At 43.4% G+C, this 27,609-nt stretch overlaps 1 protein-coding gene, 1 non-coding gene and 1 pseudogene across 52 annotated transcripts in view; 2 read left to right on the top strand and 1 right to left on the bottom strand.

The window, feature by feature from the left end:
* The window catches only part of LOC126957185 (uncharacterized), a 107,481-nt pseudogene extending 103,695 nt beyond the window's left edge, over window positions 1-3,786 (bottom strand). The window contains exon 1 of the transcript XR_007726679.1: window positions 2,490-3,786. The product of XR_007726679.1 is annotated as an uncharacterized LOC126957185 (transcript). The remainder of the gene's footprint in view (window positions 1-2,489) is intronic.
* Window positions 1-27,609, top strand: part of BASP1 (brain abundant membrane attached signal protein 1) — a 1,209,505-nt gene that overhangs the window by 1,145,725 nt on the left and 36,171 nt on the right. For 34 of the 50 annotated variants that reach the window (XM_050794737.1, XM_050794751.1, XM_050794717.1 and 31 more), the window contains exon 2: window positions 4,004-4,183. The gene's annotated coding sequence lies outside the window, so the exon portion shown is untranslated. Of the gene's footprint in view, window positions 1-3,556; window positions 3,562-3,879; window positions 4,184-27,609 lie in introns of those variants that run through there. The other 16 variants (XM_050794757.1, XM_050794715.1, XM_050794743.1 and 13 more) reach the window with 3 other exon arrangements.
* On the top strand, window positions 27,365-27,469 carry LOC126957740 (U6 spliceosomal RNA). The gene has a single exon (XR_007726911.1). It is a non-coding gene; the product is annotated as a U6 spliceosomal RNA (small nuclear RNA).

Below are 27,609 nucleotides of genomic sequence, written 5' to 3'. Positions count from 1 at the left end.
CATAGTGACAACCATAAATACCTCCAGATATTGCCAATTGTCCTCTGGATAGCAAAATAGCCCCTGATTGGGAACTACTGATTTAAACAAAGGAAGTCTTTGCACTTGGCTGTGTGAAAGGTGAGGTTGTAATAATGGGGTAGGGTTGGGGGCAGGAAGGAAGAACGACAAATATATAGATTCAATATTTTCTTCTGGTTAAAAAACTATAAATATATTTAAGGGGAAAAAAAAGCTGTACACTTTCATCTGTAGTACTGTCTGGCCTTTTGCTGGCAATTTGCAGATAAGATTTTATAAACAAATTGCAGGAAGTTGTTCCTCCACCGAAAACTTACCAGTAGAGCTGAATTTACTTTCAAATTCTCTAAATGGGTTTCTGAGGGTTTGGATTAATGCAGTGGCCTTGAACAGGAGCTATCCAGAAAGATGTCAAGCAAAGGTGGCTAGAGTCACACTCGGTGACATCACTGTCACCATGCTTCTGATTCATTCTTGTCCTACATCCTTTATTTGAGATTTTAATCCTCTTTTTACTATTTAAGAGGAAAGGATGGGAAACTGAGAAAGATGCTAGGCCTTGGTGGGTGATGTGGGAGGTGGGGAGAGGGAAGATAAGAGGTTTTGAGGCTTGGTGAGGTCTGTGTAATAATCTATTGTAGATGTCTTAGTTGACACAATAGATATGATTTGAAAAGCTGAACGCACATGGAAATTTTTGTAAACTGACTAGTAATTTAAGTGACAATGAGTGCCTTATATTGCAAGCAATGACAAATCTGTTAGAAAAAAATTAGTAATCACAGAATAATTTATCTTTTGGATAATGATTTTCATAATGCAGGTTATGCTTCCCTGGAGCAAGTTACGCAGGCAATTAAAAATGACAATGGAATTCAGTTTATAACCGATGAAATCCAGCTTTGTTTGTCAAAAAGAAATGCATTCATTCCATTTGGAGAGTAAAGCAGTCTTTTTTTTTCATGAGAGTAATGGTGAAAGCTAATTAAATTTACCATAAATTACACCCTTAACAATTGTTCCCAAGTTCATTAGTCTAAACAGACACATTCACAATAGTTAAACAGTTTTCTAAAATTCAGAACTTTAAAGTTTATTCATTTGTTCCCCAAGTATGTGTTTAAAAAAATGTTTTAAGGAGCATACACGTTAAAAATGTACGATGTTAGATGAACAACTAAAATTGACTAAAAACATCACCAAATTGGATTTTATATAGTAATGTAGTTACATTGAGAGGTAATATTTTGGCAACCATTTGCTGCAAACCTACAAATTCTGTAAAAGCTTCTAAAGATTAATAGCACTATCAATCAGTTGCATCATTATCTCATTCAAGATGAATTCTCACCCCCCTTAAAAAAAATCAACCTTTTAAGAGAACAACTAAATCTGATGGAAGACAAAATTAAGGAGACCTGTAGTTCTTGTTGGTGTAAGCTTTTGCCTCTGGTTTCTATGGTAACCTGTGATCTGTATTCCAATCACACCTTTGAAAGGTTTGTTTTCTCCATCATGAAAATTTAGCTGGAAGCGCTGAAGGTACTGAACATTAATTTTTATGTGTCTTTTTTTTTTTTTTTTTAATTGGAAAAAGAGAATAGAGAAGGAAGATAACACCCACAGGCTTATACTGCAAATACAATGAGAAAATCTATTTGCTAATTTTAAGATGATTTACATGCCGGCAAGATCACAAGGATAAAAACCCTGAATGCTAAATGAACAAGTACGCAGCTCCTCTAACAAAGTCAGGAAATGTCTTGAGCATAACATTGCAAATATTCATCTAATTTGATAGGGTAAAAACCTAGAGACTTTCTCATAAAGGTTGAAAGAAAATGTAGCTCACTGGTTTTCAGCCTGGAGTGATTTTGCCTCCCAGGAGACATTTGGCAATATCTGGAGACATTGTTGGGTGTCACAGCTGGTGCTGGTGCTGGTGGTGTGTGTGGAGGGTGGTACTGGCTGCTAGTAGAGGCCAGCAATGAATGCCAAACATGCTACAGTGCATAGGACAGCCTCCCACAACAAAGAAATATCTGTCTCCAAAAGGAGGTGGGAAAACCTGCGTCCTCCATTTAGCCTTTATAGATGGTGTACTGGTGTGAGGGAAATAAATATTCAAAAGAATACAATGTTTTGGAGGCAAGCTCATTTGTGATTTGCTTCCCTGGTATTTTACTACACTAACTTTTATTTCACTTTAAATGGCGAAAAAAGAAAAAAACAAACAGTTCCCGCTTTTTTCTTACCTTTGGTTTAAATTTGAACATTTCCAGCTGGCATGCGTTCATCTAAGTTGGTGCTGCCTCCTATGACCTGTAAATGTGTACAGTAGGGTCCTCAAGTGTTTCCACCGCAAAATCGCTAGTGCGATTGAGTAGACATGGTCACTTTGCTTAATTTAAGTATGTAAGTTAAAATTATGATAAGTTAATTTTCCTGTTAAGTGAAAATGCACTTACCTTTCCCCGGCTGAGTGCAGATGTACTTGCCTTTGACGTCTGCCTCCCTAAGTATGGCTACAGTTTGTCACTCCGGTTCTGGAGGGCGACCCTGTCCCTGAATTCGCGCCCAGGTCATGAGGGCAGAACCATCTTGAGGACAACCTGCAACTCAATCGATTTTTTCTTGGCTGGGACGCAAGGCGAGCATGAAAGCGATCCAAACACAGCCAGAGGGCGCCAAAATGCCGCAAATAAAAGTTCCAACGGCGTCAACTGGCTTTTGCGGGAAGGTAAAATTGGCTTTTGTCTAATCAAAGAGCTACCGTTGTCAACGATGTCACATTACGTTATTTTTGTATGTCCTCTTGCCAACAGGTAAGCAAAGTGAACGCATCTCCCAACCCCGGTGGCTACTCTGTGTCCCGGTGCTAAGTCAAGTGTCCGCCCCGCAGGGCACCCGGACACGCCGTGGTTGGCCCCAGCTTTGACTGGAGCGCTCGCGAGCAGAGCGTGCGGCTGCCTCGGCCAACCCCGTCTTCTCAATACTGGTGGGCTCCATTAAAGCACAGACAGCAAAAACATCGACGGCCCCTTTCCCCTCTTCTCTTCCCTCCTTCCTCTCCCAAGTTCCGAGAGCATCCTCCGAGGGGCGACGTCGCTCGCCCCACCAGCTGGACCTCGGCGACCGCACTTCCCCCGAAGCCGCAGCCTTCGGGGCTCAGCCCCGCGGGTGCGGGTGCAGGTGCGGAGCCGCCCGAGGTGCGCAACTCGTTTGCAGCGGCGCCGCCCAGACGCGCCTGCAGCTGGGGCTCACCCCAACCTCGCCGCCCGCCGAGGTAGCGGAATCGCAGTCGACGTCGGGAGCGGGCTGGACTGGGGTCTGAGAAGGGTAGCTGGTGCCAGGGGGTGTCATTCAAATATCACCTCGAGGCAGCTCCCTCAGTCTGAGCGAGAGCCCGAGCACTTCTTATCCAACCGTTCCAAATAAATGAGGAGAGAGAGAGAGACAAGCCCACGGACAGCCCAGGCGGCGCGGCGGGGGAAGGGGGACACGGGAATGGAGGGGAGGAGAGGGGAGGCGGAGGGGGGATCTGAATAGAGGGCAGTTAGAAAACGTTGGCGGGGCACAGTGTTGGAGGGGAAGGGAGATAGGGGGAAGGGAGGGACCAGGATGGAGGATAGCAGAGAAATGGGGGTGACTGTGATGGAGGGGAGGGGAGGTGGGGGCCCAGAGCTGGGGGGAGTCAAGGGGAGGCGGGCGTGTCCGGGCTGCAGGGGAGAGGGGAGGGTCTGCGCCGGAGGGAGGGGAGGGGAGGGGAGGAGAGGGAGTGCAGGGGGTGGGGAGCACGGAGCTGGAGGGAGTGGAGGGGAGGCGGGCGGGGCGCCGGGCTGGAGGGAGGGGAGAGAGGCGGGCGGGGAGCGCGGGAGGAGGGAGGCTGGGCGGGCGGACGCGCGGGGGGAGGGCACTGGGCAGGAAGGGGAGGGGGAGCGAGCGCGAGAAATGCAGAGGCTGCAGCGGCGGCGGCGGCAGCAGTAGCGGCAGCGGCGACGACGGCGGCGGCAGCGCTCCAACTGGCTCCTCGTTCCGGGCTCTGCCGTCGAGCCGGGAGAGAGCCTCCGCCAGCGGCCAGGCACCAGCCAGACGACGCCAGCGACCCCGGCCTCTCGGCGGCACCGCGCTCACCCAGGGGCTGCACAGGCACCCAGAGCCGGTAAGGAGGCGAGCCCGGTGGCCCCACGCCGCCGCGGACCCAGGGGCCTCCGTCCCCCACCGAGCCGCGCCCCGCCCCGCAGCCCCCAGGCTCTCCCTTCGTGCAGCGGGCAGCTGGGATGTGGTCCCGGATTGGACGGCAAGGGCCTGGGGTCCCTCAGTGAGGGCTCCGTCGCACTTTGGGGATCCCGGGTGATGAGGGGCCCAGAAGTGGGAGGCTTCGGCCGCTCGCAGGGTGGAGGGGTGAGGGGGGCGGCGAGGCTGGTAACCGGAGCTGGGGGGGAGGGGGCTGTCGGGGAGAGAAGCTGCGGGTGACGGGAGGAATTGCCGAATGCGAAACCCCCTAAGTGCGTTGAGTCCTGGGGAGGTCGTTCTATGGGCTGAAGGGAGCGCTTCCGTCATCCGAGCCCTCACCAGCCTGGGAGAAAGCGCTCGGGGCGAGGGGCGCAGCAGCCAAAGATGAGGGTGGGGGTGGGGTGGGGCGGGAGTCCGGGGAGAAAGAAGACGGGAATCTGGCCCGATCTGAAGGAAGAGGGTGGCTTTTTGCTTTGGCAAACGGGTTTTCTCGACCCGTGGGACTCCTGGATCTTGATTCTGGGGCCAAGGAATACGAGGTTCACACGGCGACGTGCACTCAGAAGCACCTCCCGAGCAGATCGGAGCCCCAGCCTCGTCCGTGGCGGAATTGCCTTCCCACGAACCTGTGGGCTGCCTCGGAGCGGTTTGTTTTTTCGAGCCTTCGGTTCCAAGAATGCGCCGGGCGCCTCCGCCCTGGGCCCCGGCCCGGGGGGTGTGGGCTTGAACCTGACAGCGCGCGGCCCTAACGGGGCTCAGCCCCGCTGGGAGCTCAGGGTTGGGGTTGAGCAGCTATTGCCCAAAGCGCTAAAGCTGAAACCCGGTGCCCGGTTCCTGCTTCCCCCGCCCCCGTCCCCCCTCCATTTCCAGAAAAATAAAAATTGCGGAATACTGGATCCGATCGCACGCACAATGCGCGGCTGCAAACCGCATTCTTTTCATGAATATTCATCGAACGCTTGGCCAGGCTCCTTATCTGCTTCCCCAGAGACATTTCCGCCTTGAAACGAGCTTGGTGGACAGCCCTTGCTCGTGTAATTCTCACTCTGCTGAAATTAGCACAGCGCACATGGGTGCATTTTTTAGTACCTTGTACAGGGTTGACACACCTCTGTCTCCCCCGCGGCCACTCGCACTGTGGGGCGGGCTAAAACCCCACGCTAGCATCGAAATGGTCTTCTGCTATAGGGGTGTGGACCGACTCCCCCCCACACCTCCCGGGATTACAGCCCGGGCGAACAGACCCCCAGTACTGCAGACAAAATGAATGAATCGGGACTGTAATTACCTATTCCTTTGTCTTGGCCTCGCGCATGCGCCGGAGAGCAGGGTGTGGAGGGCCCGGCAGCCCCATCCCATCTCCATCATCCAGCCACCCACTCCCCTCCCGAGCCGAGGAACAAAGGCGTTTGCCCTAAATGTTGCGGGAAACCCTTGGACACCAATGACAGTTTTTCCCGCCTGTGTGTGTGTTTATTCTTTTCCAGCCTGTCTCTCATCTTTTGCTTTCTTACTGATTTCAGTTGACCAAAATTAAGATCTGCCTTGATGATGATGAGGGCAAATTGTAGATTAAATATTTTGTACCCGCACACTGCTATTTTCCTTGCTAGTACGGTTCATTGTTCTTTTTCCTGTAACATATCTTACTGCAGTGAGGGTAGCTTTCTTAGTTTGCATCAATTAACCGTTTGACAGATCTTTTTTGGTCATTTGATTAAGGGACGGTGGCCTCAAAACTGTCCGTGGGCGTTGCCTCCAGTGGCACCACTTGGGGAAAATTAAGACATCTTGGCGTTTATTCGAACAAGATGGCCTACAAAAACCTAAGAGAAGAAAATGATTACCTTTTCAGGATCCTAACCCTTTCTGTTTTCTCTGGACTCCGACCTCATTGTTTCATTAAGGATTCCAAAAGGCGAATGGCGTCCAGATGGAAATCTACTGGTGGGGGGAGAAAGAAGGCAGTGGTTGGGGTGAAGCTGGTTGGTTAGGTTCGCAATGATTCCTTTTTCCCGTTACCTAACAGAAGCCATGATATACCTTTGATGGCTGATTTTCTTTCAGGTGATCTATTTTCCAGGTTATGGCCATTTAGATTTCTTTTCAGGCTAGTTTGTTTTTACCACCCAAAAAGGGACTTATTGTGTATATCAAATAGGAGCCAAATATGATATTTTTTGCAGTGGTAGGTTATGTTTAGCAGGGTTTTATGCTTAAGTATTGTCAGTACATCCTGGTGGAATAACACGTGGGAGCAATGGAAATCATCTCTTTTGTCCTTTTTGATAAGAACTTGATATTGACCACATTCAATCTATCAGGGTGGCTGCCTAGCTGTCTTCTGTGTGGCATGTACGTAGAAGGATTGTACTCCTTAGTATTTAGTAGTTTATTATGATTTAGAGAGCTATGTGTACAGGTTTCTTTCTTTTTTCTTTTCCTTTAGGTTGTGTTTTTGGCGAGGGGTATGTTGGAATATAGAACAAATTCAATAGCAAATGTATACCAGCATGTCCCGAATTCAGTAAATCTTAGGTTTTTGAGTCAGATAATATTTAAATCGAATTTTAAAAATTGTTACCGAATTCAAAAATTTCTATCAGTTCGCTTATTCTTTTAGCCAGTTAGCTTTTTTGCCAAGCTTTAGCAGGTAGAGAAATATGGAGCCTTTTGATAAAATGCACCAACAATGACAGTGGCATTTCCGTTCTTTAACTGGTACTCAGTCTGCCATTGTGACGTGTAGAAGAGAACCTTATCTCCCCACATCACCCTAGTTTAAAGGTCCAATGGGAGAGCCCTAAGCATTTAGGCTGTCTATCCTTGGAGGCCTCTTCATAATCCTGACTTTACCAGGATCCATAATCCTCCTGGATCTTACAGTGCAAGAGGTGATGCGTTCTGTCTCTTTATTTTTTAATTTCACAATTAAGAACAATTTGAAGCCATTTTCATTCCATGGTCAAGATAAGCGGAGTATGACATCAGAGAGAAACTTTCATTTGGGGGAGATTTGATCACTCTAAAATGATGTCTGTGTTATTCACGGTAGTTTTGCGAAAATTGCAAAATCCATATCCATTTTTAAAAACAAGGTGTGATGTATATACAAATGCACACATACATATGTGTGTATACATACTATAAAATCTTATGAATAACTTGAAATCATACTGGTTGGTATAGAATATTATTTTATAGTGCTTTGATACTGGTCTTTGGAACATAATCAATTTCTGTCTTTCTAAATGTGTTTGAAAGGGAAAGCCTAGCAAGTCTATTAATAAGCTGGCTTCCCATTTATCCCAGTGTACCTGGAGCATCAAGCTAAGACGTTCATCTACAGGCATAAAAACTTACATCAAGCACTACTGAACTTTATAAGCTGGAATAAACAATGCGTACTAAATAAAAGATTTATCAAATTGTTCTGTCTTATTTTTGTGATCTCTTGTAAATGTTTTTTTCAAAAATATACAAAGAAGACCTGTGAACTATTATTTGTCAAAAGCAATTGCCCTTGGTATCTGATTCTGTTGAAAGAAATGCTTTGATTTATCCAGGCCTTTATCTTAATGTAGTTTGTACCTACTCATTTCACATCTTCTTTCTCTTCTTAATGATGGTCTTAGCTGGTACCCTGGAAACCAGGTAACTGCTGGGGAAAAACGCTGAGTAGGTATATAGACAACTTGAATATTCTCTGAGAATGGGTATGGAATCTTTATTGTTATATATCAAATTTTCTCTAATTATATCTAATCCTTTAGATTTATTGTAGCTCTTAAGACTTTAGATAAGCCAGTGAACATGAGCTTTTTCTCTTTGGCTTAATTATAGTGGACAAATAATAGGAAGTAACTGTGAAGTTGCAAATATAATATTTTGAAAGATAAGGTACTCTTTATGTGTTTTGGGGTAATGTTTTTGGGGTGGTTTCTCAGGAAATCGTGTAGACACTGGATTTGAAGAATCTAATAATTCCTATTTTGCGGTTATAGTAAGAGCTACATATGGTGTCTAAAAATGATTAAGTGTGGAATGGCTGGCTCTTAAGGGCTCCTCAATCTCTCAGTCTCAATTAGTGATATCAATTACACTGAAAGTGTTTTCAACAACTGAAAGTGTCAATCAACACTTTCAGTGTAATTGACATCACTAGCTAATTTCAGTATATTCAGCTGTATTTTTGTTCCAGCTTGATTAATGAAGCCCGGGGGACCCCAGGAATATTAAGTTAGAAGTGTAGGATGTCTCAATCCTAAAGGGGACCAAATATCATGGTTCCTATTTTGTGTCCTTGTGTTTGTAGATATTTGAAATTCTGTATTGTATGGGAATTAGCCTGAAAGTGTATTTCATGATATCAGGATGGCCACCTTCCTTGAATTCCCTAGGTCTGCTTATACTTTTGTAACTTAAGAGGTGGCATTTAAGTTCTCTTGAGAAAATACAAGGGTAGTCTTGAAACCACAGCAGTGCCCAGCCTGCCAAAGGAAGGCTTTTGTGAAATGCCTTTCCAGCCACAGCCTTTGAGACAGACGTCTAGGTAAGTGTCACATGAGAGCAAATGTCTGGTAAATGTTCTCAAGAGTAAAAATCAACCATACAGAGTCCATTTCTCACCAGAATATAGTTCAATTGTAATTTTGAGGAGCCACAAGCCTAAGAAGGAAGCAGTGAGATTAAAACAGCATTCTTCTTTTCCCTCTAGAAGTCAGAAATGGGATGAAATGGGAGGCAGAGAGAATGAAATAGTGTGTTTTTCTTCTGCACTCTAAGGATTTAAATAGCATAAAAAATTATTTCTTAATGTTTTACAGACTTTCCACACTCAGTACATTTTTGAACAAAAACAGGGAAAGCTGAGATTTTTTGACTCAACAAGGCCATCAGTGCTGAGAGGTGGTGATTGAGCAGGCTTGGAAGTCTAGGAATACATTCCTGAAAGCTTTAGAGATTTAGAAATAGAAACCATCTGCAAGCACCACAGGGGCCCAGGGCATAAGGAAACACTTCAGGATAATATAGGAAAATGGTGTGCAGTGGAGAAAGCAAAGCCTTTACACAATATTTTCCCCTTATCACTTAAGCATTTTATGAGCTCTTTTTTTCATTTTCTTTCTTTCTTTTTTTTGCTAGTTCATTTTGAAGGAGGCAGGACTGGACTTCATTGGTTTGTGTTTTGAACTTCTGTTTGAAGTACGTATTTCAGCAATTTGTACGTTGTGTAGGGAGTATGATATTTAGAAAGCATGATTTGGAGGGTTAGGTGTGGTGGGGATGGACTTTGGAGCCACAGCACCAGGTTCGACTCTTCTCTTAGCCATTTACTGGTTGTACCATCTTTGGTAAATTTCTTACCTTCTCTGTGCCTCAATTTTATTTAGAAACTGGGGATTGTGATGCATGGTTACTGTAAGGATTAAACGAAATTGTCATGCACTTAGGACATACCTCCTTATATTCAGTGCATCTTTTTAACCACAGTCGCCATAAAGGAGTGAGAATATCAGTTTTCTTTACTGCATCCTCCATCTATAGCTATTCATATATTTGTTTCAAAGAGACCATTATTGCAAGACAGGCTAATGGTGGTGCCTTGCTCAGTAGGTAGAATATAGAAGTCTGTGGTTTAGAAAAGTCCTCCAGGTGTGGTTAGGAATACCCTAAATAACGTCAGCAGTTCATGTGGACTAAGTTTCAAAAGTCCGCAGTGGGTAGGTTAGTACAACCCAGCCTCCATACTGAATTCGTATTTTTTTTAATGGAAGGAAAAAATGAAAGTCCTTGGAACTTCAGAGACAGGATTACTGCTTTGGTATGTTGAGACCTGGACTCACCCTGATTAGTTGTTATGACCTTGGGTGTAGATATAATTCATTTAGATTCCTGAAAATCCTTAGCTTTGTTGTGTCTTGAATCAGATGTATCATTAGCATTTGAAAGAAGTCTAAGTCATTAGTACTGAGGTTGATAAGCTAACTCAGGTATTTTACATTCCATATTAGTCCCCCTACCTCCACCCCGCCCTTGCCAAACAGGCATCACATGCCCACCACCTCCATACCTGGAGTAAAACTGAAGGTTGTATGTAAAGATGTTGTGATCTACTGACAAATCTTTTGAAGGAATTATCCCCATGGGGACCTTAGTAATCAGGAACTCTGAACAACAAAACAAAAAAAAATTCTTTGGAATTTCAGATATTTGGGGTGGATCAATTCTGGAACTGGTCTTAACATTTCAGACATTTACTTCAGGGATATGCCCAAGGGATTTGCTTTTGTCCTTCTGGACACTTTTTGCTGTTGAGCAAAGGTGACTTCACTCTTATTTTGGGTAAATTGTTGTTTAACAGCTTCTTTAAACAGGTTTTTGAATCATGGGTTCTGGAGGGAAGTCATATATTTTACTTCATCTGTCAGGTGTTCGCTGTAAGGAAGGGGATTTTAGATACAGTGGTTATGTCTTTTAAAAGGTTTCCTAGGATTTCAATCCTTGTCTGATGGAGCTACACTGTACTTCTCCTAAGCCTTGGCCATTTTATCGTAGGTAATATGGACTCTTGAGGGGGAAAAAATGGGGGAGGACTCTTGAATAAAATGGGTAACCTTTTCACATATTGACATCTTCAGTATTAATTTAGAGAGAGTGATACTAACTTCTTGAATGAAAAGTTACTTATTATGGAAGAGATCCAGTGCGTACTTTTAATATTTCATCAGTATTACATTAAATTGCTTGTAGATTAGAGGTGCTTCTTGTCATGGTGAACGGAGGCTAATACCTTAAGTCATTCCTTTCTAGTATGATGACTGTGGTTGTTCTTACTAAGGACTGTAAATGTAGATTTGGTCGATACCTTCACGTTTCTCCTTGCCCATTGCAGATGGAAGTCATAACTCCAAATGTCTTACTTATCTGCAATTCTGCTCTGAGATACGAACCAGGTTCTAGTAGACCCTCTGCCACTGTGTAGTTAATGTTGCCTGATTAGAAATAAACCAAGTCCTACCTAAATTTGTCAATCTGTTTTGTTCTGCGTCCACGCAGGATTCATTGACAGAAAGCCAGTGGCTGCTTTTAACCGCTATCCAAACCTCAGTCCTTTGTAAATACTTTCCTTAGAGCAGAAGGTGTAAAAGCTCATGACTAAACACTCATTTTGGAACTCAAAAGAATCTTAGAGAAGTTAGTGGGTTGCTCAAGGTCCCATGAGCTGCTTATGGGCTGCGTGGAAACCCAGGTTATTTCCCCAGAAAGCCTCATTCCTGCTGCCCCTCTCTTCTGAGAGAGAAGTGGAGAATGTCTAATTGTGTCGCTCTTACTCACCGTCTGCAACGTAAACATTTTTTTCTACCATTTTTTTATGTACCCTAGAACCACTAAAATATATATATATATATATATAAAAAAAATATATATATATATATATATCTCCAGTCTGGATCCTATATCCGCCTCGCCATCTCCCTCAGAGGACACCTCTTCGGCCTTTTAATACACCACACATGCCTCAGGGGGACGCTGCAGTCACTACCTCCTGCCACTTCATCCACAGGCCATCTTCCCCTCAACTTACCCCTCTCTGCTTCTTCCATTATGTGCATGTGGTTTCCTTTATATGCCAAAAAGTATATGGCATGCACTAAAGTAGCTTTCTTCGTAAAACTAAACTTTAGTTTTTCTAAAATTTAAATTAAAACCTTGTTTTTCTCCCAGAATGCACAGTGGTTGGGGGCTGGGGAGCTGGCGATGATGGATATGCGTTTGAAAACAACACCAGCTGGTTTTAGACTTATTGGGGGCTATAGAGCAAGCGGAGCAGTTAGGCATCCCACCCACCCCTGGAGTGCTCAGGGCGCTTTTGGCAGAGCCAGTGTGCACGTTATGGCAGGTGGTGGATGGAGAGCTTTTATGCCGATTTCTAGCGTTATCTGGCTTATTGGGTTGAGAGCTGCATACAACCGGATGTTTAATTTTTTTTTTTTTTTCTTGAGACGGAGTCTCCCTCTGTCGCCCAGGCTGGAGTGCAGTGGTGCCATCTCGGCTCACTGCAAACTCCGCCTCCCGGGTTCACACCATTCTCCTGCCTCAGCCTCCCGAGTAGCTGGGTCTACAGGGGCCCACCACTACACCCGGCTAATTTTTTTGTATTTTTAGTAGCGACGGGATTTCACCGTGGTCTCGATCTCTTGACCTCGTGATCCGCCCGCCTCGGCCTCCCAAAGTGCTGGGATTACAAGCGTGAGCCACTGCGCCCAGCCAACAGGATGTTTAATCTTTTTTATTTAAAATTACCATTTATAGTATTTGGGGTGATTTAGAGGATTTAAAAAATCTGTTCGATTCTGAAGTGGTCCTTAAAATACGGAACTTAAGTGCTTAAGTTGCTAAAACACTTTCTAAAGCATACTATTGGGATGTTTGAAACTGATGTTAGCAAATGTGTGCATTTGTATTTGGATAATCTGTGATAAGTTTATTTTTGATGAGACACAATTTTAATTTCACATTTAAAGTGATATGTTTAGGTCACTAAGAGGAGCTTTGAATTTACAGTTTCCAGAGAAACCCACAATTAATAGGTAACTTTTGTTTTCATAATGCTTTTAATTATTAGTTATGTAGATTCAGAAATGGATATATTCCTAAAATAAACCCAAATTAAAACTTCTTATTCTTTTTAAAGAAAAGCTGTGGTTCTATTAGAGAAAAACACTTCTTTTTTAAGTTTATGAAGAAATAGATGTTAGATGAAAACTTTTCCTCGTTGAGCTTTCTAAATTACAAGTTTCCTGAATTGCTTGGCAAAGTGATTTTGAAAAGACCCACTTCATTTTTCCTTTGACAGTCTATTCAAAACACCATTACCACATAGACTAATACAATAACCAAGGTAAATAGTAACAAGACCTAATTGGGGAAACAGTGTATCAAATGGGGGAAAACAGTATCCACTGACAGAGAGAACCACCTGTTTCTTAAAGAGACAGAGAAGAAAGATTTCCTGGGAGTTGGGTCTTCATAGGGTGCTCTCCTGGCCTTCTCTGAGCTTGCCTTGGAAACTGTAGAGGCTGTAGAGTATTTGCTATCTTTAACCCTTGCGAATGTTCTCAGCTCTTTCAGTAGAGGATAACAGTGCCTCTATTTGCCTTAGGTGTAAGATGATTGGAGAAAAGGAAAATGTAGAGAAATCAGATTGACTTTAGATGGACAGGCACAGAGTTCTGAAGTGACTTCCCACTCCTTAATTCTGCAATGCACCCAGAGGTGAGTGAGGTTAGGTGACCACCTGGGTATTTACTATAACTATTATTACTATGATTAGATAAGGTGTCCTGGAATGTTCTCTGAATAACTCATTTTTCTTTTTTTTTTCTCTTTTTTCCTCTTGCTCTGTCATCTAGGCTGGAGTGCAGTAGCGCGGTCTTGGCTCACTGCAACCTCTGCCTCCCGGGTTCAAGCGATTCTCCTGCCTTAGCCTCCCGAGTAGCTGGGATTACAGGCACTCACCACCACGCCCGGCTAATTTTTTTGTATTTTTAGTAGAGACGGGGTTTTCCCATGTTGGTCAGGTTGGTCTCGAACCCCTGTCTTTGTGATCCGCCTGTTGGCCTCCCAAAGTGCCGGGATTACAGGCGTGAGCCACCGCGCCGTCCTTTTTTCTTTTTTTTTTAGACAGAGTCTCACTCTATCGCCCAGGCTAGAGTGCAGTGGCGCAATTTCTGCTCACCACAACCTCTGCCTCCCGGGTTCAAGCGATTCTCGTGCCTCAGCCTCCCTAGTAGCTGGGACTACAGGTGCGCGCCACCAAGCCCGGCTAATGTGTGTGTGTGTGTGTGTGTGTGTGTGTGTGTATATAATATTTGAGAGTCTCACTGTGTCGCCCAGGCTGGAGTGCAGTGGCACGATCTCAGCTCACTGCAACCTCCGCCTCCCAGGTTCAAGCAATTCTCTTGTTTCAGCCTTCAAAGTAGCCTACATGCGTTGCCACCATGCCCGGCTAATTTTTTTGTATTTTTAGTAGAGACAGAGTTTCACTGTATTGGCCAGGCTGATCAGAAACTCCTAACCTCAAGTGATCTGCTCGCTTTGGCCTCCCAGAGTGCTGGGATTACAGACGTGAGCCACCATGCCCGGCCCCCAATAACTCATTTTTCTAAGGAAGAAAGAATCTCAATTAACAATTGGTGATGACACTGCCTCCCAAGGCTTCTCATAATCACCCAACGTCAGGTAAACAGGGTGAATGCCACCCTATTGACAGGAGGTTTATTGTGGCACTGCGTTTTCCTCAGTAGCCCTGGTGATCTGTTGTTGAGAACCCAAGCTCAGATTTCCCAGGGCTCACTCAACTGGACTTTAGAAATCTGGTTCCAGAATTTTCAAATGTTTGGTTTTCAGACAAATAGTAACACGTATTTGCACCAGTGTTCTCCAGAAGGTTGTTAAGACAAGATTGATAATGCTTCCCAGGTACGTGTTTTCTTTTTCTGAGTCACAGCTGCATGATACTAGTTTTCCCCATCTGACCTGATGATTGACTGATGGAAAGTCTCATTGAAGGTTTGGTGATCCTTTCATTGGTAGAATAGACAAAAACAGAACATAACTGGCTCATTCCATTCACCTCTACTTTTCTATTGTAACTGGATTTATTTCTGCCATCCAGATAGAGAACTTGGGCTTTGATTTCATCTGTACCAAAGTTTTCTGGGTGGGCACGTACAGGGGGTCATCATAAGAGAACTCAACTGACCACAATGCAGAGAGAGGTAACTATCCAATGGAATGGTAACGTGGTTCCACTAAGGTAAGAACTGTAGTATTAAATGAAATGAATTCTTTTTTTTTTGTTTGTTTGTTTTTGAGACAGAGTCTCTCTCAGTTACCCAGGCTGGAGTGCAGTGGTGCAATCTTGGCTCACTGCAAGCTCCACCTCCTGGGTTCACGCCTTTCTGCCTCAGCCTCCCGAGTAGCTGGGACTACAGGCACCCGCCACCATGCCCGGCTAATTGTTTTTGTATTTTTAGTAGAGCCGGGGTTTCACCATGTTGGCCAGGATGGTCTCAATCTCTTGACCTCATGATCCGCCCGTCTCGGCCTCCCAAAGTGCTGGGATTACAGGCGTGAGCCACTGCACCCGGCCTAAATGAAATGAATTCTTAATGGGAAAGAAGTTCTGTGAATATTCCTGAGTTGTTATGTTTGACTTAACTAACTCTTAAATGGAATTTAACTAAAAAGTGAATTTAACAAAGAAGTGAATTTAAAAGCCAACAAGCTTCATATCTCTCCACCTCACCCCAAATCTGTGTTAATTAGCCCTTCTTGCTTAAATCAAATCATCCTGATGAACTTTAATGCTGTGATTAGCAATGTATTCTTTGACCATATCCTTGTTTCCAGCAACAAATAACTGCCATGTTAAGGGGAGAAGGAAGTGATGGATAGAGGGACCAGTTGGCAGATTGTAACACATGTACACACACTATTCCTTTAACTTGCTTTCTTTAGACCCGTAGTTTCTACCTGTGAATCTAATTTCTGTATTGATCCCCATTGGCTAAGCATACGACTAAAGGGGGATTCTGTGTCATTTCTTCAGTAAGCTAACCAGGAATCTCCGAAAAAGGGCAAAGAAGTCCAGAATGATGTAATGCGGCAAAAAATGTTACTGCTGTTTCTAAGGGGGGTGGAGGAAACCCAAGCCAGTTTTGAGTTGAGTGTGCTTCCTGTTGGAAGGGGGTGAGAATTCAGAGATGTATACCTATTAAAGAAAAAAAAAAAAAAAAAAAAAAACTCAGGATATCACAAAGCGTGGCAAATGAGCAAGCCCTGACCTGTTAGCAGTTGTTTGCATAGTTTACCAGGTAGAGAAAGCATCCAACAGATAGAACCAAATGTTTGAGGATGCTAACATGCACTGTGGTTAGTGTGAGGTTTAATTGGCTGGGGACACATTTCCATTTAAATCTGGTTCTGATAACACATTTAACTACCTCACTAGCTAATTACACAGTTCCAGGCTTGAGAGAGGAAAAGGCACCTGTGAGCAGTGGTGCGTCTTGTTAAATAAGGTTTGAAAGCCCTTCCGAAAAGGAAGAAATGGCTGTATTTGGGGACGTTTGAGCATAGTAATTGTGCAGCTTTGCTCCTGGCTGAGGGTAGGGGAAAGAAAGCCCTTCCTTTCTGCTCCAAGAAGTGTTCAGATTCCCCTTATGTGGGCAGAATTTTTGGTAAGTACAATACAGGAAGCAAAACCGCATTGCTCTAGGTCAGCAGTCAGTGACCTCTTGTTTCTGAGCCCCTCTGTTGCCTCCTCATTGTGTGTTCAGGGGACGAAAGCACAGAGCAGGAGAAGAGGAAGGGAAGGCTGGGAGAGGCTGGGAGGATGTACCCGCATTAACACAAGTTGGGGAGGCACCAGTGCTCTGCTCCTGTCTCTACTCAGGCGGCCATAACAAAATAACAGATGGGATAACTTAACCAAAATATATTTTCTCATAGTTCTGGAGGCTGGAAGTCCAAGATCAACATGTTGGTAGGGTTGGTTTTTTTTTTTTTTTTTTTTTTTTTTTGTGATGGAGTCTTGCTCTGTCACCCAGGCTGGAGTGCAGTGGCACTATCCTGGCTCACTGCAACCTCTGCCTCCCGGGTTCAAGCAGTTCTCTGCTCAACCTCCCAAGTAGCTGGGATTATAGGTGTGTGCCACCATGTTTGGCTAATTTTTTTGTATTTTTAGTAGAGATGGGATTTCACTATCTTGGCCAGGCTGGTCTTAAACTCCAAAGTGCTGGGATTACAGGCGTGAGCCACCGCACCTGGCCCAGACTTGAGTTTTCTAAATCAGAATGGAATGATCCTGGGGAAGCTTATTTTAAAATCTCCTACCCATAGTGGCAATGGTAGAGAGCCCTTTTTGTTCTAGACAAAAGAGTTGACCAGATGCCTAGACCACTTGAAAATCCTGTTCTAGCATCTGTGCTTTCTGTTAAGGATTCATCAGACTCTTAATGGTGGAACAGATTTTACTGGATAGAGACTTGGGGTTGAAGACAGAAGGCAGAGGCTTGAATAGAAGCAAGTAGAGGAAGAGTGGTGGGGGTTTTGACAGAAAGTTTATGAATCAGTGGGACACTGAGGAAAAGGAAGTGTGTGTCAGGAATCATGGAAATCCTCCATGACTATGGAAACCAAGGCTAATGAATTTTGGGGCCTTTCCAAGCAATAAAACAAGTAGTGATACTTACAGGGATTCTTTGGAGGGGCATTCTCAACAAGTGTGGATGTGGGTATGTCTATACTTAGCCCTTTTGAGAGGGTCTTTTTTATTTTTATTTTATATTTTATTTTATTTTATTATTTGAGATGGGCTTGCTCTGTGACGCAGGCTGCAGTGCAGTGGTGCGATCTCAGCTGACTGCAACCTCTGCCTCCCGAGTTCAAGCGATTCTCCTGCCTCAGCCTCCCGAGGAGCTGGGATTACAGGTGTGCACCACCATGCCCGGCTAATTTTTGTCTTTTGTTTTAGGGGAGATGGGGTTTCATCATGTTGGCCAGGCTGGTCTCCAACTCCTGACCTCAAGTGATCCACCCGCCTTGGCCTCCCAAAGTGCTGGGATTACAGGCCACTGCGCCCAGCCAGAGAGGGTCTTTTTAAAACAGTTGACGACTTTTAGGCGTACCCTGTCAATTAATTCAGTGATTGCTTTCCTGGCTCAAATTTAAGGTCACATCGCGTTAACTATGGCAATACAAATATTGCCTCATGAATCCCCAGTGAAATTGGGAATAACAATTTAATTTTACTACACTAGGTAAACAAACCACTGGCCTTAAAAATAATTGAAACTTGATGCTGTTTAATGTCTTTTATAAAAACTTTGCACTGGAGAATGGTTTTCTACATAAAGCATAGGATGTAAATTATTGTAGAATTTAAACATTTTAACTCTTAACATTTATGCAATGTCTATTTTCAACTCAATGTCAGGGAGGACCTTTAGCACTCACTTTCCTGGTAGACAGCGCCTTCTTCCAATCATACCAGAAAAGTAGGCTTGTCTCCTGGAATTCCCCATATGGCCTCCTTCTTGGGTAGTGAAACTCACATATGTCCATTTCCCTCTACTTGAAGCCTTGAATCTAGTAGAAGCTTCTATCCTCTCCTGGATCTCTGCCCGAATACTCTCCTAAATCCAAGCATGACATTCCTCTGCATAAGATTTTAGACCTAACTCTCCATTACACCTGGAATGAAACGCAAACTCTCAGCATGTTCACCTTCTATTTTCCTCTCTTACCTCCGTACCTACACACTCTCTCACCCACCCTCTTCAGCCATGCCAACAGCCTCTCAGGTCTCCCAGGGCTCCAAGCTTGTGCCTACTGTTTCTTCTGCCTGGAATATTCTTTTCCTCACTGTTGAAGTTACTCTTAGTTCAAGTCTCAGCTTAAATGTCACTCTTGCAAAGATGCTCCCACACCTTCTGGCGCTGGGCATTTTTGTTCCTGCATTTACCAGAATTGATGAGATTATGTAATGTCTCTGCTCCTCTAGATTAAAACTTCCAGGAGGCAGGGATGTGTCTGTTTTGTGGACCCATAACAGTGCCCTATAACAGTTTCTGATCCATACCAAGCACCCCATGTCCGTTCAGTGTTGACGGTTGTCTCCAGGACATTATGTTCGTGGAGAGCATGTGTCTTCTGAACATCGCCTTTGGCAGCTGAGATGACTTCCATAAATGGGCCAAAATTTCACCTCATCAGTAAGCACAACTATGAAGACGAGTAGCTGATGAACTCCAGTTAGAGTAATTATTCTGTTTCCAGGCAATAACCTTAGTAGTAATTGTCCTAAAGCCCTGAGACGTTACAAGTAATGAGTACTGATGGCTCATGCATCTGAGCATCCTTCCAAGGTAGAGTCTGAAATGAAAGATGAAACTGTGTATTATTTGAGGGAGACAAATAGTATTACATTGTGGGAACTTTTCAGAAACACAACACGATGAGTGAAAGCTGAGGATGTCCCTCCAGGTTATTGAATGCTGTTGGTCTGCTTTGGATCAATCATTATTGAACAACTTAACTGAGTGCATTTTAGTAATAGCCTTTGTGAAGTTGCGAATATCAGGCCCCCAGAGAAGCAGGTGGCTTGAAATCTTTACACATTAGTCAATTATAAACCTAACGAAGTAAAAATGAATTTAGCCCTAATTCTGCGCTGTGACTACTTACTCTGCATTGTGAGTTCTGCAAGGTTAGGACCTTGCTTTGTTCATCTTTGGATGTCACTTTCTAGCACCTAACTGAACCTGTGGTCCAGTAAAGGGCTGGATACGTGGAAAGGCATGTTTCACGGCCATGTGACATCACGCTGTGCGAATAAGGCACATTTCAGAATGCTGTCCTTTTCTTTACTCTCACATCTAGGAACCAGCTTGTAATGAACGTTTGGCAAATACCACAGTGGATTTTTCTTTTTCTTTTTTTGGAGGAGGAGGTAGGGGCACAACTAAGACATCATTTGTGATTTATTTCCCCTCCTCTTACATGTCACATACCTCTTAGATGGTCAACATTCACCTTCTGCTGTCTCATTTCTGAGTGCCATCGGCCTTAGTTTTAAATAGGATTATTAGAGAGAAATATTTTTGTGTCCATCTTGAGATCTTTCCTCAGATCAGTGTCTAGTTTTCTTTAGCTGATTCTTATTGATGGAATTCTTATTAAATAAAAAAAATTTGTAACTTTTCACAATGGTATGAAATTGATTTCTAAAGTAACCTGTAGTTAAATAATAATGCAGGGTTCCCGTAAGCATGTCTAGTTCTAGCAATACAGTTTACTCATTCCAAAACATTTCTGGATGTTGATCCTTTATTTGCAAAATTTTCATTTTCATAGGCTTCTGCTTTGCATATTAAAACTGTAGTTGTAGTTGAGGTGATGGTAGGGGTCTTTATTGTCTATACCTGTGAACTGGGTTGAAGTATAAGACATTCTCATACCATCGATATAATCTATGCCATGAACACTTGGCACTTTATTAAATCAATACTTGGTCTGAAAATTGTCTCATTTTAAATGAATTCAGCTCATGAATTAGCCAGTGGCATCCTCTTCAACTGAGACTCCTTTATCTCCTTCCCCTTCTTCGTGTTCCTCCCCTAACATGCAGCAGATACTCCCTGGGTAAGAGCTGAAGGGGCTGGCTGTGGGTCATCTAGTCCAGAGGGCCATGTCAGTGTGATTTAAGGCAGGTAGTAGAATGGGAAGGGCAGTGATAGTTCTTTGCAATTCATTTTTTATCTTAATGTTTCTAATGCACCATACTGCCTCCTGATTTCTCACAGACCGTACCATATGTTTTGTTTGGAAGCCTTGGCTCATCTTGTAGGTTGTGTACTTAGCTAGAATGACACAGTATCGATGGTTGAACGGCAATTTATGACACAGATGAGTAACTGGGTGACTGATATGCCTTTTGATGTGTATTTCCAAGTAGATGATATTTTCTTTTTTTTTTTTTTTAAACCTTCTGATGTGATTTGCTAGTGATAGTGATGGTGTCATTTTGGTTTTAAAGCTGGAAAATACAGGCTGGGCACAGTGGCTCACACTTGTAATCCCAGCACTTTGGGAGGCTGAGGCAGATGGATTGCCTGAGTTCAGGAGTTCGACACCAACCTGGCTAACATGATGAAAGCCCGTCTCTACTAAAAATACAAAAAAATTAGCTGGGTATGGTGGCGTACGCCTATTGTCCCAGCTCTTCGGGAGGCTGAGGCAGGAGAATCGCTTCAACCCAGGGAGGTGGAGGCTGTAGTGAGCTGAGATCGCGCCACTGCACTCCAGCCTGCGCGACGGAGTGAGACTCCGTCTCAAAACAAAAAACAAAAAAAAAAACCCAAACAAACAAAAAAGCAAAACTGGAAAATACAAACAAACCGAAGGAGTGATTGGTAGATGTTTAGATTCTACCACTTCTCAACTTTAGGCAATGTTCCGTGTGGGTGTCAGTTTTCTGCTACTGCAGGCACACATCATACTTCAACTGTATGAAGATTCTTCTATTTCTGCTCTATAAATATGTTATTGGATTGGACGAGCAAGATACACACTTACACATTTGAAGCCGTAAGTAAAAAAAAAAAATTATATAGTTAAAAGGTACAAATAATTGCTTTTGTGATGAATTTGTTCTTCAAATGAAAGATCAGTGGCATCTGTTCATGTATTTCTCGGGTAAAACTTTGTCAAAGTGGTTCAAGTGGCTTCAACATGCTAAGAATATGTTGAAAACTTGTTTTTTTTGTATACAAATGAATAGCTGACATGAGGTTTTTCTACCCTATGAATGCGACATGGGAACATACAAACCACATTAAAATATTGCAGAATTCACGTTTGTTTATTGATGAATTTGGGAGACGCAGCTCCTTTAAGTAGCCTACGATGGATGAAAGCAAACAAAGGAATCAGTAATTACAGCGAGGCAAATGTTGGTCTGTAGATACAGGTGGTAGAGATACAGCAGAGAGTCATTAAGTTTACTACTCGGATCAATTATATTCTTTTTCTTCAGTCTGTCCCTCCATCCACTTCTTTTGCCTGACTAAGCCATGTGAGATATTCCAGTTCAATTGGCTGTTATTTAAAGTATGTAAATATCAGTGTAGAGAATATGGAAGAATTCGGCATCGATTACATTTAGTTCAAAGGTCTTAATCACTGGACAGATAAGAGGTTTACACATCTTAAATTTCCATCGAAAAGAAGGTATTTGGAGATTAGAAACTGAAGGAAAATATTTCCAAGAATAGCTAGTTCTTAAAACACAGTAAGAATATGCTTTAGCTCTTGAACAGTGTTTGTAGTTACTGTCTGACTCCTTGGGGAGGTGTCTCCCGCTGGAGCTCTCACCTGGCAGGCTAACTGCATTAACATGGGCCACTCAGCTTGAGAAACAGGAAGAATTGCTGTTGCTCCCATCTGCTATTTATGTTTTTCTTTTTCTTTTTCTTTTCTTTTCTTTTTTTTTTTTGACGAGTCTCGCTCTGTCGCCCAGACTAGAGTGCAGTGGCACGATCTTGGCTCACTGAAAGCTCCGCCTCCCGGGTTCACGCCATTCTCCCGCCTCAGCCTCCCAAGTAGCTGGGACTACAGGCGCCCGCCACCACGCCCGGCTAATATTTTGTATTTGTAGTAGAGATGGGGTTTCACCATGTTAGCCAGGATGGTCTCGATCTCATGACCTCGTGGTGAGCCCGCCTTGGCCTCCCAAAGTGCTAGGATTACAGGCGTGAGTCACTGTGCCTGGCCTGCTATTTATGTTTTTTCATAGGCATTACGTTTCCTTACACCCCTATTCAGATGTAGATGTTACTTTTGCTCAAAAGTGCTCCTTTCTCTTGAGTTGCAAATAGCCTACCTAGGTAGCTGGACTCTTGACCATGATGTGTTTTGAAATGAAATCTGTCAACAAACATAGGGCAGGACTGGTAACTAGTATTTTATCATTCTTCTAGCCTTCCCCCTCCAGCCTGATTTATACTACCCACCATCTGAACTTGATGATTGTTTCTCATGACCCCATAGGGAAACTCCTTGGATGTAGGAATCCTGCCTGATTTTTGTTTTCCTAGACCTTCAGACACTACTTGGCCCAGAGTAATTGCTCTTTGTGAATCACTGCTTTAGTCCAAGATTGTACAGTCCTCTGCCCAGGACTACTTTGAATGTGGCCCAACACCAGTTTGTAAACTTTCTTAAAACATGAGACTTTTTTTTTCTTTTTTCCTTTTTAGCTCATTAGCTATTGTTAGTGTATTTTATGTGTGGCCCAAGACAATTCTTTTTCCAGTGTGGCCCAGGGAAGCCAAAAGACTGGACACCCCCAGCCTTGCGTTTAGTCTTTTAGACTATACTACCTTGGGGAAGAAAAGCAAACATGATTTTTTATTACATGTATTTAAACCAGTATTTACATTTGTAGGGATCTTGGGCAGGTTATCCAGAGAGCAAGTTTCTTTTCTTTTTTTTTTTTGAGACGGAGTTTCACTCTTGTTGCCCAGGCTAGAGTGCAATGGTGTGATCTTGGCTCACTGCAGCCTCTGCCTCCTGGGTTCAAGCAATTCTCCCGTCTCAGCCTCTGGAGTAGCTGGGATTACAGGTGCCCGCCACCATACCTGGCTAATTTTTTGTATTTTTAGTAGAGACGAGGTTTCACCATGTTGGTCAGACTGGTATCGAACTCCTGACCTTAGGTGATCCACCCGCTTCCGCCTCCCAAAATGCTGGGATTACAGGCGTGAGCCACCACGCTCAGCCACGCTCAGAGTTAGTTTCTTGATTGATAAAATGTTCACTCCTTGTTGATATTATCTCCGGTGTAGTTAGATGGCTACTGAATGTGTCCTGAGAGCAGGTCCTAAGAATTTATTTTTCATGTTATTGTTGGGGAAAAAAAAACCAGAAATATTTTAATAATAGGAATTAAATATATGAAGACCCTGATATCTGAAAGTTGAATGGTTCAAATACGGTGAGCAATGCACTCTTAACTAGACCCATATCTTAAGGGAAAAAAATGTTTTTAGTAGTTTGTATCCTCTAATCTTCAGAAAAAAATTCTTAATAGGCAGTCTTGATGTAAATAAATCACAATTCTGTATATTTAAAAAGCTGCTTGTGCTACTGTGTCATTCCTCTGGAATTTTCAAAAGCTGAGATTTTTCTGTATACTTTGAAAGCTAATGAAATCTACCAGCCCACGGGGTAGTAAACAACCAAGAATTCTTGATGGAGGTATTGTAAAGAAAGGTGATAAGGGGCCGGGGCGCGGTGGCTCAAGCCTGTAATCCCAGCACTTTGGGAGGCGGAGGCGGGTGGATCACGAGGTCAGGAGATCGAGACCATCCTGGCTAACACGTGAAACCCCGTCTCTACTAAAAACACAAAAAATTAGCCGGGCTTGGTGGCGGGCGCCTGCAGGGAGCCGAGATTGCGCCACTGCACTCCAGCCTGGGCGACAGAGTGAGACTCTGTCTCAAAACAAAACAAAACAAAACAAAAGAAAGGTGATAAGGCTATCTAATAAAGGACCCAAAGAACTCTCACTGAGCTCACCCAGAATGCTTTTCTGGATTAAAGCACAGACTGAAAACCCATTCTTAACATTAGTGACTTGGGTATGACTCATTTTGAAGAAAGAAAACTGCCTAAATCTATGGTTGCGCTTGCACACATTACAGGTCTCTGGAAATAAGATGCTTAAACAGGTTCTGTAATCTGATTCTTGCTAGGTGAGTGTCCCCTGACGTTGCTTTCTTTTTTTCTTTTTTTTTTTTTTTGTGATGGAGTCTCGCTCTGCCACCCAGGCTGTAGTGCAGTGGCTCACTGCAACCTCCATCTCTCGGGTTCAAGTGATTCTCCTGCCTCAGTCTCCCGAGTAGCTGGGACTACAGGCCTGCACCACCACGCCTGGCTAATTTTTGTATTTTTAGTAGAGACAAGAGTTTCACCATGTTGGCCAGGCTTGTCTTGAATTCCTGACCTCAGGTGATTCACCCAACTCGGCCTCCAAAAGTGCTGGAATTACAGGCATGAGGCACTGTGCCTGGCCCCCTGACATTGCTTTCTAAAATAAGATTACCTGTAGTTATCAGTGTTCACCAAGCACGTATGAAACACAACGTATGTTAAGAGGCTCTTTAATTACATAAATGCTTATTTGGGGGATTCTTGTTCTCAGTCACCTTCTCTCTTTTGGATGGATATATACAATTTGATTGGCACTCCTATTGACACTTTATTTTGTTTGTGACTTGTTTGTCTAGGTGCCTTTCTATTAATATATTTTTTTTCTGTTTAAACTGCTCTCTTTTTTTCAGTATAGCACTGGATGTTTTCTTCGAAATCTTCCAGATTCATTTGGTTGTCTTCCTTATGTCAGCTGTCTTATGCGGGAAAAGCGGTCACTGTTCAGTCAGTTCGGTCTACATAGCTGGCCATCTGAGTTGTTTTTTATTGAAACCAAAATAAAGCTTCAAAGAAATGAAGAAGCTGAGCCTCCCTCCCCTTCCTTTCAACTAACACCTACTGATGTTTATCTTGGAAATAATTTGATGTTTATTTGATGAAACCTGTAGTTGAGTGTTAAGGGAGATAACGTCAAGCTTCAGAACAGTGAGGAGAAACCTTTAGTATTGTGTGTCTAGCATTTGATGCAAGTGCTCTGCGGAACCCACGGAAGCTGGGATAAAAATGCTCGTCTGATCTCCAAATAGTCTCATCTGAATGTACTGAAGCATCACCGCATTCGTTCCAAATCTGAACCTGACCTACTTTTCCTCTTCATCTCCTGCCATCTCTTCCCTAGTTTGTCATCTTATTTTCCAGCACCACGAATGGTTCATAGTTTCTGATAAATATCTGATGTATGGCATCAGTTATATGACTATTTAAACATGACTCATAGTGAACTGTATTTAAATATTGATATGACTCCATGCGTTTTCAAATAATATGTGGAATGTTCTTTTTGAGTGTCAGTTATTAATCACCTGTTTTCTGTTCAACTTTGGTTATCTTCAGTAAATTTTTTTTTTTTTTGAGACGGAGTCTCGCTCTGTCGCCCAGGCTGGAGTACAGTGGCCGGATCTCAGCTCACTGCAAGCTCCGCCTCCCGGGTTCAAGTGATTCTCCTGCCTCAGCCTTCCGAGTAGCTGCAACTACAGGCGCCCAGCACCATGCCTGGCTAATTTTTTATGTTTTTAGTAGAGGCGGGGTTTCACCATGTTAGCCAGGATGGTCTCGATATCATGACCTCGTGATCTTCCCACCTTGGCCTCCTAAAGTGCTGGGATTACAGGTGTGAGCCACTGTGCCCGGCCCAGCTCTTTCTTAAAGAAAGCCTTGGCAAATATGGAAATTTTCCCTGTTCACTATGGTAAATAATTCTTGAGGTCACTAAACTCAGGATCTAAATAAAACAGATCAATGTGTTAGTACATGGAACAGAAGGCCATATTTTTGGTGATAACTGTTGACCCCACACTCACCCTGGGGTCTTCGTGTCAATGTCAGGATGTGTTTTAAAAGCCTAGGCTGTCAATCTTGTAATACAACTTTGGCTATCTTTCTTCTAGAGCCTTGCAAAGTAAAGCCAATCCTACTTAGGACCCAGTTAGGAATTTGGATATATGTGTTGTATTTGCATGTGATACTGCCCTTCATTTGAAAACACAGGCTTAAATTAGTGAAGTAAAACTCTTTTAGTCTGGATTACCCCCAAAATCTGTGAATTTGTACTAATTCAAAATCCTCTTTGTTGGTAACTGTTGTAGTGAGGTCTTTGGAAATTTTATCCCGGTAGCATGGAGGTGTTGCTTCTTCTCTTCATTCGTCTAGTTTTGTAGTCAGAACTGTTTATAGAATTGTAAGTTTAAAGTGACCCTATGATGTGGTTTGAATATATGTGTTCCACCAAAATTCCTGTGTTGGAACCTAATGCCCAGTGTGATAGTATTGAGTAATAGCTGAGGCCTTTTGGGAAATGCTGAGAGGTCATGATTGTTCCACCCTCACTAATGGGATTAGTGCTCTTATAAAACATGTTGGGAAAAAAATAAAAATAAAAACAAAAAAATAAATAAAAGAAACAGGTTGGAGCCCAGGAGTTTGAAGCTGGGGTGAACCATGATCATGCCACTGCACTCCATTCTGGGCCACAGAGTGAAGCTCTGGCCGGGCGTGGTGGCTCACGCCTGTAATCCCAGCACTTTGCGAGGCCAATGTAGGCAGATCACCTGAGGTCAGAAGTTGGAAACCAGCCTGGCCAACATAGTGAAATCCTGTCTCTACTGAAAAGTACAAAAAAATAACTGGGTGTGGTGGCGTGCACCTGTGATCGCAGCTCCTCAGGAGGCTGAGGCAGGAGAATCACTTGAATCTGGGAGGTGGAGGTTGAAGTGAGCCAAGATTGCGCCATTATACTCCAGCCTGGGTGACAGAGTGAGACTCCTTAATAAAATAATCAAATAAAAAACAGAGTGAGGCTCTGACTCTTTAAAAAAAGAGAAATAATGTGCTAACTGCATCAGCACATATACTAAAATTGGAACCACAGAGAGATGAACATGGCTGCTATGCAAGAATGACAGTGCAAATTTGTGAAGCGTTCCATATATTTTGAAAAACAAAAAGTAAATAAAAAAGGTTGAAGGGAGTGCCCTAGTCCCCTTTTGTCCTTGATCATAGACTTCCCAACCTACAGAACTGTGAGAAATAAGTATCGATTCTTTATAAATTACCCGATCTAAGGTATTTTGT

Source organism: Macaca thibetana, chromosome 6 (genome assembly GCF_024542745.1).
Source record: "Macaca thibetana thibetana isolate TM-01 chromosome 6, ASM2454274v1, whole genome shotgun sequence".
Taxonomy (NCBI): Eukaryota; Metazoa; Chordata; class Mammalia; order Primates; family Cercopithecidae; genus Macaca; species Macaca thibetana.
Note: the sequence above shows the minus strand (reverse complement) of the source record. Positions and strands in the feature narration are given on the sequence as shown.